Genomic DNA, 243 nt, shown 5'->3' with positions numbered 1-243 from the left:
CACACACACACACACACACACACACACTCTCACACACACACAAAAAAACAAACAACAACAACATCAACAACAACAACAAAAAAAAAACTGGGGGGGGGGGGAGAGGAAGATATAACAACCACAACTTTTTTTTTGAAGTTCTTACAACAAGAAAATGGAGGGGACACACCTGGGAGGGAGGGGGGAGAGGGAGGAGGGAGGGAGGTTTTGGTGATGGGACACAATAAATAACTACATTGTATA

This window comes from Galeopterus variegatus, unplaced genomic scaffold, assembly GCF_000696425.1.
Source record: "Galeopterus variegatus unplaced genomic scaffold, G_variegatus-3.0.2 Scaffold6989, whole genome shotgun sequence".
NCBI classification, from domain to species: domain Eukaryota; kingdom Metazoa; phylum Chordata; class Mammalia; order Dermoptera; family Cynocephalidae; genus Galeopterus; species Galeopterus variegatus.
This window is presented reverse-complemented; position numbering follows the sequence as displayed.